We start from the raw sequence: 12414 nt of genomic DNA, 5'->3' as shown, positions 1-12414 counted from the left end.
GAAATATCTACAACGCTATCTGTAAAAACATGGAAATATCTACACCGCTATCTGTATAAACATGGAAATATCTACATCACTATCTGTATAAACATGGAAATAGCCACACTGCTATCTGTAAAAACATGGAAATATCTACACCGCCGTCTGTAAAAACATTGAAATATCTACACAGTCATCTGTAAAAACATGGAAATATATACACCTCCATCTGTATAAACATAGAAATATCTGCACTGCCATCTGTATACACGTGGAAATATCTACACAGCCATCTGTATAAACATGGAAATATCTACAACATTATCTCTATAAACATGGAAATACCTGCACCGCTATCTGTATAAACATGGAAATATCCACACCGCTACTTGTATAAACATGGAAACATCTACACGACTATCTGTATAAACTTGGAAAAATCTACACCGCCATCTCGATAAACATGGAAATATCTCCACCGCTATCTGAATAAACATGGAAATATCTCCACTGCTATCTGTATAAACATGGAAATATCTACACCGCTATCTGTATAAACATGGAAATATCTACACCGCTATCCGTATAAACGTGGAAATATCTTCACCCCTATCTGTATAAATATGGAAATATCTACACCGCTATCTCTATAAACATGGAAATACCTACAACGCTCGCTGTATATACATGGAAATATCTACATGACTATCTCCATAAACTTGGAAATATCTACACCGCCATCTGTATAAACCTAGAAATACCTACACAGTCATCTGTATAAACATGGAAATGTCGACACCGCTATCTGTATAAACATGGAAATATCTAGAATGCGATGTGTATAAACATGGAAATATCTACACAGCCATCTCTATAAACATGGAAATATCCACATCGCTATCTGTATAAACATGGAAATAGCCACACCGCTATCTGTATAAACATGGAAATATCTACACCGCCATCCGTAAAAACATGGAAATATCTACACAGTCATCTGTGTAAACATGGAAGATATCTACACCTCCATCTTTATAAACATGGAAATATCTACACCACCATCTGAATAAACATCGAAATGTCTACACACCTATTTGTATAAATATGGAAATATCTACACGGCTATTTCTATAAACATGGAAATATCTACACAGCTATCTGTATAAACATGGAAATATCTACACCGCTATCTCTATAAACACGGAAATATCTACACCGCTATCTCTATGAACATGGAAATATCTACGTCGCTATCTGTACAAACATGGATATATCTCCTCCACTATCTCTGTTAACATGGAATTATCTACACTTCTATCTGTATAAACATGGAAATATCTCCAACGCAATCTGTATAAACATGGAAATACCTACACCGCTATCTGTATAAACATGGAAATATCTACACCGCTATCTGCATAAACTTGGAAATATCTACACCACCATCTGTATAAACATGGAAATATCTCCACCACTATCTGTATAAATATGGAAATAGCCACAGCTCTATCTGTATAAACATGGAAATATATTCACTGCCATGTGTATAAACATGGAAATATCTACACAGTCATCTGTAGAAACATGGAAATATCTACACCTCCATCTGTATAAACATGGAAATATCTACACCGCCATCTGCATAAACATGGTAATATCCACACCGCCATCTCTATAAACATGGATATATCTACACCACCATCTGTATAAACATGGAAACTATTACACTGATATCTGTATGAATATGGAAATATCTACACTGCTATCTGTATAAACATGGAAATATCTACACCGCTATCTGTATAAAGATGGAAATATCTACAAAGCTATCTGTGTAAACATGGAAATATATACAGAGATCTCTGAGTAAACATGGAAATATCTACACAGTTATCTGTAAAGATGGAAATATCTACACCGCTATCTGTATAAACATGGCAATATCTACACCGATATCTGTATAGACATGAAAATATCAACACCGCCATCTCTTTAAACATGGAAATATCTACACTGCCATCTGTATAAACATGGAAATAGCTACACAGCTTTCTGTATAAATATGGAAATATCTACACCGCTATCTCTATAAATATGGAAATATCTACACCGCTATCTCTGTAAACATGGAAATATCTTCACCGCTATCTGTATAAACATGGAAATATCTACAACACTATCTCTATAAACATGAAAATATCTACAGAGCTATCTATGTAAAAATGGAAATAGCTACACCGCTATCTCTATAAACATGGAAATACCTACACCGCTATCTCTATGAAAATGGAAATATCTACATCGCTATCTGTACAAACATGGAAATATCTCCACCGCTCTCTCTATAAACATGGAATTATCTACACGTCTATATGTATAAACATGGAAATATCTCCACCGCAATCTGTATAAACATGGAAATACCTACACCGCTATCTACATAAACATGGAAATATCTACACCGCTATTTGTATATACATGGAAATATTTACATCGTTATCTGTATAAACATGGAAATATCTCCACCGCTATCTGTATAAACAGGGAAATATGTACACTGTTATCTTTATAAACATGGAAATATCTACACCGCTATCTGTATAAATATGGAAATATCTACACCGCTATCTCTATGAACATGGAAATAACTACACCGCTATCTGTATAAACATGAAAATAACTACACCGCTATCTCTATAAACATGGAAATACCTACACCGCTATCTGTATAAACATGGAAATATCTACACCGCTATCTGCATAAACATGGAATTATCTCCACCGCTATCTGTATAAACATGGAAATATCTACATCGCTATCTGTATAAACATGGAAATAGCCACACCGCTATCTGTATAAACATGGAAATAACGACACCGCCATCTGTAAAAACATGGAAATAACTACAAAGTCGTCTGTAGAGACATGGAAATATCTACCACTCCATCTGTATAAACATGGAAATATCTACACTGCTTTCTGTATTCACATGGAAATATCAACAGAGCCATCTGTATAAACATGGAAATATCAACACCGCTATCTCTATAAACATGGAAATACCTACACCGTTATCTGTATAAACTTGAAGATATCTACACCGCGATCTGTATAAACATGGAAATGTGTCGACTGCTATCTCTATAAACATGGAAATATCTCCACTGCTATCTCTATAAACTTGGAAATATCTACACCACTATCTTTATAAGCATGGAAATATCTACACCACTATCTGTATAAACATGGAAATATCCTCACTGCCATCTGTATAAACATGGAAACAGCCACACCGCTATCTGTATAAACATTGAAATATCTACACCGCCATCTGAATAAACACGGAAATAACTACACCGGTATCTGTATAAATATGGAAATATCTAAACCGCTATCTGTATAATCATGGAAATAACTACACAGCTATCTGTGTAAACATGGAAATAACTACACCGCTATCTCTATAAACATGGAAATATCTACACTGCTATCTGCATAAACTTGGAAATACCTACACCGACATCTGTATAAAGATGGAAATACCTCCACTGCTATCTGTATAAACATGAAAATATCTCCACCGCTATCTCTATAAACATGGAAATATCTACAACACTATCTGTATAAACATGGAAATATCTACAGCGCTATCTGTATAAACATGGAAATATCTACATGGCTATCTCTATATAAATGGAAATATCCACACCGCTATCTGTATAATCATGGAAATATCTACACCGCAATCTGAATAAACATGGAAATGACTACACAGCTATCTGTATAAATATGGAAATAACTACACCTCAATCTGAAAAAACATGGAATTGACTACACAGCTACCTGTATAAATATGGAAATATCTACACCGCTATCTCTATAAACATGGAAATATGTACACAGCTATTTGTATAAACATGGAGATATGTACACCACTATCTTTATAAACCTGGAAATATCTACACCGCTATCTGTAAAAACATGGAAATACCTACACCACCCTCTGTATAAATATGGAAATATCTACACTGCTATTTCTATAAACATGGAAATACCTATACCGCAATCTGCATAAACATGGAAATATCTACACCGCTATCCCTGTAAACATGGAAATATCTACACCGCCATCTGTAAAACCTGGAAATATCTACACAGTCATCTGTAGAAATATGGAAATATGTACACAACCATCTGTATAAACATGGAAATATCTACACAGCCATCTGTATCCACATAGAAATATCTACACAGCCATCAGTATAGACTTGGAATTATCTACACGGCTATCTCTATAAACATGGAAATACCTACACTGGTTTCTCTATTAACATGGAAATACCTACACTGCTATCTCTATATACATGGAAATTTCTACACTGCCATCTCTATAAACGTGAAAATATTGACACTGCCATCTCCATAAACATGGAATTATCTACACCGCCATCCATATAAACATGGAAATATCTTCACCGCCATCTGTATAAACATGGAAATAACTTCACCGCCATCTGTATAAAAATGGAACTATCTACACGGCGATGTATATAAACATGCAAATATCTACACCGTTATCTGTATAAACATGGAAATACCAACACCGCTATCTTTATAAACATGAAATTATCTACACTTCTATGTGTATAAACATGGAAATATCTATACCGCTATTTGTATCAACATGGGAATATCTACACCGCTAGCTGTATAAACATGGAAATAACTACACCACTATCTGTATAAACATGGAAATACCTACACTGCCATCTGCATTAACATGGAAATGTCTGCACTGTCAACTGTATAAACCTGGAAATACCTACACCTCTATCTCTATAAACATGGAAATATCTACACGGCTATGTGTATAAACATGGAAGTATCTCCACTGAAATCTGTATAAACGTGGAAATATCTACACCGCTATCTGTATAAACTTGGAAATATCTACACCACCATCTCTATAAACATGGAAATATATACACCGCTATCTGTATAAACATGGAAATATCTACACCGCTATCTGTGTAAACTTGGAAATATCTACACCGCTATATTTATAAGCATGGAAATATCTACAACGCTATCTGTTTAAAATTTTAAATATCTACACCGCTATCTGTATAAATATGGAAGTATCTACACTGCCATCTCTATAAACATGGAAATGTCTACACCGCTATCTGTATAAACATGGAAATACCTACATCGCTATCTGTATTAACATGGATATACCCACAACGCTATCTGTGTAAACATGGAAATAACTACACCGCTATCTGTGTAAACATGGAAATATCTACAACGATATCTGAGTAAAGATGGAAATAACTACACCGCTATCAGTTTAAACATGGAAATATCTACGCCGTTATCTATATGAACATGGAAATACTTACACCGCTATCTGTTCAAACATGGAAATATCTACATGATGATCTGTATAAACATGGAAATACCTACACAGCTATGTGTATAAATATAGAAATATCTAAACCGCTATCTGTGTAAACATGGAAATATCTACACCGCTATCTGAATAAATATGGAAATATCTACACCGCTATCTCTATAAACATGGAAATATCTTCACCGCTATATGTAAAAACAGGGAAATATCTCAACTGCTATCTCTATAAACATGGAAATATCTACACCACCATCTGTAGAAAGGTGGAAATACCTACACCGCGATCTGTATAAACATGTAAATATCCACACCAACATCTGTATAAACATGGAAATATATACACCGCCATTTCTATAAACATGGAAATACCTACACCGCCATCTGTATAAACATGGAAATATCTACACTGCCATCTGTATAAAAATGGAAATATCTACACCGCGAGCTGTAAACATGGAAATATCTACACCGCTATCTGTATAAACATGGAAATATGAGCACCGCTATCTGTATAAACATGGAAATATCAACAGAGCCATCTGTAAAAACACGGAAATAACTACACCGCTATCTGTATAAACATGGAAATAACTACTCCGCTATTTGTGTAAAAATGGAAATATCTACACCGCTATCTCTATAAACATGGAATTATCTACTCCTCTATCTCTATAATCATGGAAATATCTACACCGCCATCTCTATAAACATTTAAATATCTACACCGCCATCTGCATATACATGGAAATATCTACAACGCCATCTGTATAAACATGGAAATATCTACAAGGGATCTGTGTAAACATGGAAATATCTACACTGCTAACTGTATAAACATGGAAATAACCATACCGCTATCTCTATAAACATGGAAATACCTTCACTGCTCTCTCTATAAACATGGAAATAGCTACACCGCTATCAGTATAAACATGGAAATATCTACAACGCTATCTCCATAAACATGGAAATATGTACACCGCCATCTCTATAAACATGGAAATATCTACACTGCCATCTACACAAACAAGGAAATGTCTACTCTGCCATCTATATAAACATAGAAATATCTAAACCGCTATATCTATAAACATGGAAATATCTACACCACCATCTGTAAAAACATGGAAATATCTACACAGTCATCTGTATAAACATGGAAATATCTACAGCACCATCTGTATAAACATGGAAATATCTACACTGCCATCAGAGTTCACATGGAAATATCTACACAACCATCTGTATAAACATGGAAATATCTACACTGCTATCTCTATAAAGATGGAAATATCTACACTGCTATCTCTATACACATGGAAATATCTACACCGCCATCTACACAAACAAGGATATGCCTACTCTGCTATCTATATAAACATGGAAATATCTACACCGCTATATCTATAAACATGGAAAAATATACACCGCCATCTATAAAAACATGGAAATATCTACACAGTCATCTGTATAAACATGGAAATATCTACACTGCCATCAGAGTTCACATGGAAATATCTAAACAACCATCTGTATAAACATGGAAATATCTACACCGCTATCTCTATAAAGATGGATATACCTACACCGCTATTTCTATACACATGGAAATATCTACAACGCCATCTGTAAACAAGAAAATATCTATACGGCCATCTGTATAAACATGGAAATATCATCACCGCCATCTGTATAAACATGGAAATATATACAGTGCTATCTCTATAAACATGGAATTACCTACACCTCTATCTCTATAAACATGGAAATAGCTACACCGCTATCTCTATAAATATGGAAACTTCTACACCGCTATCTCTATAAAAATGGAAATATATACACCACGATCTCTATAAACTTGGAAATATCTACACTGCCATCTGTATAAACATGGAAATATCTACACCGCCATCTGTATAAACATGGAAATATCTACACTGTCATCTGTATACACATGGAAATATCAACACAGCCATCTGTATCAACATGGAAATATCTACACCGCTATCTCTATAAACATGGAAATATCTACCCCGCCATCTGAATAAACAAGGACATATCTCCACCGCTATCTGTATAAACATGGAAATATCTCCACTGCTATCTGTATAAATATGGAAATATCTACACCGCTGTCTGCATAAACTTGGAAATATCTACACGGCCATGTGTATAAACATGGAAATATCTCCACCGCTATCTGTATATAGCTGGAAATATCTACAACGCTATCTGTAAAAACATGGAAATATCTACACCGCTATCTGTATAAACATGGAAATATCTACATCACTATCTGTATAAACATGGAAATAGCCACACTGCTATCTGTAAAAACATGGAAATATCTACACCGCCGTCTGTAAAAACATTGAAATATCTACACAGTCATCTGTAAAAACATGGAAATATATACACCTCCATCTGTATAAACATAGAAATATCTGCACTGCCATCTGTATACACGTGGAAATATCTACACAGCCATCTGTATAAACATGGAAATATCTACAACATTATCTCTATAAACATGGAAATACCTACACCGCTATCTGTATAAACATGGAAATATCCACACCGCTACTTGTATAAACATGGAAACATCTACACGACTATCTGTATAAACTTGGAAAAATCTACACCGCCATCTCGATAAACATGGAAATATCTCCACCGCTATCTGAATAAACATGGAAATATCTCCACTGCTATCTGTAAAAACATGGAAATATCTACACCGCTATCTGTATAAACATGGAAATATCTACACCGCTATCCGTATAAACGTGGAAATATCTTCACCCCTATCTGTATAAATATGGAAATATCTACACCGCTATCTCTATAAACATGGAAATACCTACAACGCTCGCTGTATATACATGGAAATATCTACATGACTATCTCCATAAACTTGGAAATATCTACACCGCCATCTGTATAAACCTAGAAATACCTACACAGTCATCTGTATAAACATGGAAATGTCGACACCGCTATCTGTATAAACATGGAAATATCTAGAATGCGATGTGTATAAACATGGAAATATCTACACAGCCATCTCTATAAACATGGAAATATCCACATCGCTATCTGTATAAACATGGAAATAGCCACACCGCTATCTGTATAAACATGGAAATATCTCCACCGCTATCTGTATAAACAGGGAAATATGTACACTGTTATCTTTATAAACATGGAAATATCTACACCGCTATCTGTATAAATATGGAAATATCTACACCGCTATCTCTATGAACATGGAAATAACTACACCGCTATCTGTATAAACATGAAAATAACTACACCGCTATCTCTATAAACATGGAAATACCTACACCGCTATCTGTATAAACATGGAAATATCTACACCGCTATCTGCATAAACATGGAATTATCTCCACCGCTATCTGTATAAACATGGAAATATCTACATCGCTATCTGTATAAACATGGAAATAGCCACACCGCTATCTGTATAAACATGGAAATAACGACACCGCCATCTGTAAAAACATGGAAATAACTACAAAGTCGTCTGTAGAGACATGGAAATATCTACCACTCCATCTGTATAAACATGGAAATATCTACACTGCTTTCTGTATTCACATGGAAATATCAACAGAGCCATCTGTATAAACATGGAAATATCAACACCGCTATCTCTATAAACATGGAAATACCTACACCGTTATCTGTATAAACTTGAAGATATCTACACCGCGATCTGTATAAACATGGAAATGTGTCGACTGCTATCTCTATAAACATGGAAATATCTCCACTGCTATCTCTATAAACTTGGAAATATCTACACCACTATCTTTATAAGCATGGAAATATCTACACCACTATCTGTATAAACATGGAAATATCCTCACTGCCATCTGTATAAACATGGAAACAGCCACACCGCTATCTGTATAAACATTGAAATATCTACACCGCCATCTGAATAAACACGGAAATAACTACACCGGTATCTGTATAAATATGGAAATATCTAAACCGCTATCTGTATAATCATGGAAATAACTACACAGCTATCTGTGTAAACATGGAAATAACTACACCGCTATCTCTATAAACATGGAAATATCTACACTGCTATCTGCATAAACTTGGAAATACCTACACCGACATCTGTATAAAGATGGAAATACCTCCACTGCTATCTGTATAAACATGAAAATATCTCCACCGCTATCTCTATAAACATGGAAATATCTACAACACTATCTGTATAAACATGGAAATATCTACAGCGCTATCTGTATAAACATGGAAATATCTACATGGCTATCTCTATATAAATGGAAATATCCACACCGCTATCTGTATAATCATGGAAATATCTACACCGCAATCTGAATAAACATGGAAATGACTACACAGCTATCTGTATAAATATGGAAATAACTACACCTCAATCTGAAAAAACATGGAATTGACTACACAGCTACCTGTATAAATATGGAAATATCTACACCGCTATCTCTATAAACATGGAAATATGTACACAGCTATTTGTATAAACATGGAGATATGTACACCACTATCTTTATAAACCTGGAAATATCTACACCGCTATCTGTAAAAACATGGAAATACCTACACCACCCTCTGTATAAATATGGAAATATCTACACTGCTATTTCTATAAACATGGAAATACCTATACCGCAATCTGCATAAACATGGAAATATCTACACCGCTATCCCTGTAAACATGGAAATATCTACACCGCCATCTGTAAAACCTGGAAATATCTACACAGTCATCTGTAGAAATATGGAAATATGTACACAACCATCTGTATAAACATGGAAATATCTACACAGCCATCTGTATCCACATAGAAATATCTACACAGCCATCAGTATAGACTTGGAATTATCTACACGGCTATCTCTATAAACATGGAAATACCTACACTGGTTTCTCTATTAACATGGAAATACCTACACTGCTATCTCTATATACATGGAAATTTCTACACTGCCATCTCTATAAACGTGAAAATATTGACACTGCCATCTCCATAAACATGGAATTATCTACACCGCCATCCATATAAACATGGAAATATCTTCACCGCCATCTGTATAAACATGGAAATAACTTCACCGCCATCTGTATAAAAATGGAACTATCTACACGGCGATGTATATAAACATGCAAATATCTACACCGTTATCTGTATAAACATGGAAATACCAACACCGCTATCTTTATAAACATGAAATTATCTACACTTCTATGTGTATAAACATGGAAATATCTATACCGCTATTTGTATCAACATGGGAATATCTACACCGCTAGCTGTATAAACATGGAAATAACTACACCACTATCTGTATAAACATGGAAATACCTACACTGCCATCTGCATTAACATGGAAATGTCTGCACTGTCAACTGTATAAACCTGGAAATACCTACACCTCTATCTCTATAAACATGGAAATATCTACACGGCTATGTGTATAAACATGGAAGTATCTCCACTGAAATCTGTATAAACGTGGAAATATCTACACCGCTATCTGTATAAACTTGGAAATATCTACACCACCATCTCTATAAACATGGAAATATATACACCGCTATCTGTATAAACATGGAAATATCTACACCGCTATCTGTGTAAACTTGGAAATATCTACACCGCTATATTTATAAGCATGGAAATATCTACAACGCTATCTGTTTAAAATTTTAAATATCTACACCGCTATCTGTATAAATATGGAAGTATCTACACTGCCATCTCTATAAACATGGAAATGTCTACACCGCTATCTGTATAAACATGGAAATACCTACATCGCTATCTGTATTAACATGGATATACCCACAACGCTATCTGTGTAAACATGGAAATAACTACACCGCTATCTGTGTAAACATGGAAATATCTACAACGATATCTGAGTAAAGATGGAAATAACTACACCGCTATCAGTTTAAACATGGAAATATCTACGCCGTTATCTATATGAACATGGAAATACTTACACCGCTATCTGTTCAAACATGGAAATATCTACATGATGATCTGTATAAACATGGAAATACCTACACAGCTATGTGTATAAATATAGAAATATCTAAACCGCTATCTGTGTAAACATGGAAATATCTACACCGCTATCTGAATAAATATGGAAATATCTACACCGCTATCTCTATAAACATGGAAATATCTTCACCGCTATATGTAAAAACAGGGAAATATCTCAACTGCTATCTCTATAAACATGGAAATATCTACACCACCATCTGTAGAAAGGTGGAAATACCTACACCGCGATCTGTATAAACATGTAAATATCCACACCAACATCTGTATAAACATGGAAATATATACACCGCCATTTCTATAAACATGGAAATACCTACACCGCCATCTGTATAAACATGGAAATATCTACACTGCCATCTGTATAAAAATGGAAATATCTACACCGCGAGCTGTAAACATGGAAATATCTACACCGCTATCTGTATAAACATGGAAATATGAGCACCGCTATCTGTATAAACATGGAAATATCAACAGAGCCATCTGTAAAAACACGGAAATAACTACACCGCTATCTGTATAAACATGGAAATAACTACTCCGCTATTTGTGTAAAAATGGAAATATCTACACCGCTATCTCTATAAACATGGAATTATCTACTCCTCTATCTCTATAATCATGGAAATATCTACACCGCCATCTCTATAAACATTTAAATATCTACACCGCCATCTGCATATACATGGAAATATCTACAACGCCATCTGTATAAACATGGAAATATCTACAAGGGATCTGTGTAAACATGGAAATATCTACACTGCTAACTGTATAAACATGGAAATAACCATACCGCTATCTCTATAAACATGGAAATACCTTCACTGCTCTCTCTATAAACATGGAAATAGCTACACCGCTATCAGTATAAACATGGAAATATCTACAACGCTATCTCCATAAACATGGAAATATGT

The sequence above is a fragment of the Pan paniscus genome, chromosome X, assembly GCF_029289425.2.
Source record: "Pan paniscus chromosome X, NHGRI_mPanPan1-v2.0_pri, whole genome shotgun sequence".
In the NCBI taxonomy this organism is placed as follows: Eukaryota; Metazoa; Chordata; class Mammalia; order Primates; family Hominidae; genus Pan; species Pan paniscus.
This window is presented reverse-complemented; position numbering follows the sequence as displayed.